The sequence below is a fragment of the Diceros bicornis genome, chromosome 10 (assembly GCF_020826845.1).
Source record: "Diceros bicornis minor isolate mBicDic1 chromosome 10, mDicBic1.mat.cur, whole genome shotgun sequence".
Lineage (NCBI taxonomy): Eukaryota > Metazoa > Chordata > Mammalia > Perissodactyla > Rhinocerotidae > Diceros > Diceros bicornis.
Genome location: NC_080749.1, coordinates 2,855,937 through 2,856,900, shown reverse-complemented (window position 1 = coordinate 2,856,900; position 964 = coordinate 2,855,937).

Below are 964 nucleotides of genomic sequence, written 5' to 3'. Positions count from 1 at the left end.
GGAACTAAATTTTTATTTTCCTTTTTGCAATTACTGATTATAGTTTTTAGCTGTTTACCCATCCACTGTTAACTGCACTCTTTAGGCAATATGCTATCTGACTCCCACTAGGTTCCTACAGATAACATCTCCCTGGAGCCTGGGTCACCATGGTAATGAGTATTTGAGCTGTTTTTCTGGAATTAGTCCACTCCAGGCCACTTGAGACCACCAACCCATCAACCAGGCCCATGCAGATGTCTGATAAGGGACCTTTCGATGTCAAGAGGCTAAAAATTCTACCCTCAGGTCATGCTAAGGCCGCCATTCTATGAACATGCGTCCTGTGAAGAGGCATGAAGTGTGACTATGCTTTCACAGATCATCAATTACTTTACTTCTCCTCACCTCCAATCATCTATCTCCACATTTCAGACCACCTTGACCCCTACCCTATAAATATCCCTGAGTCCCTGTTTTCTGGGAGGCAGATTTGAGACTAGTTCTTCCCTTTCCTCACTTGGCTGCCTTGTGATTAAACCCTCTCTCTCTGCAATCTTGTCATCTCAGTGCTTGGCTTGCTGAGTGACAGGCAAAAATGAACCCGGTTTGGTGAGACTTACACAATGTTCTTTAAAACAGTTGTATTAGTCTGCTAGGGCTGCCGCAACAAATACCACAGACAAGACAGCCTAAATGACAAAAATTTATGTTCTCACGGTTCTAGAGACTGGAAGTCCTGAGATCAAGGTGCCAGGGTTGGTTTTTCCTGAGGTCTCTCTCCTTGGCTTGCAGACAGTGACATTCTCACTGTGTCCTCACAGGGTTGTCCATAGATCTGTGTTGGCTGTATCCTAATCTCCTCTTCTTATAAAGACACCAGTCAGATTGGATTAGGGCCCACCCTACTGACCTCATTTTAACTTAATTATCTCTTCAAAAGCCCTGTCTGCAAACACAGTCTCATTCTGAGGTACTGGGGCTT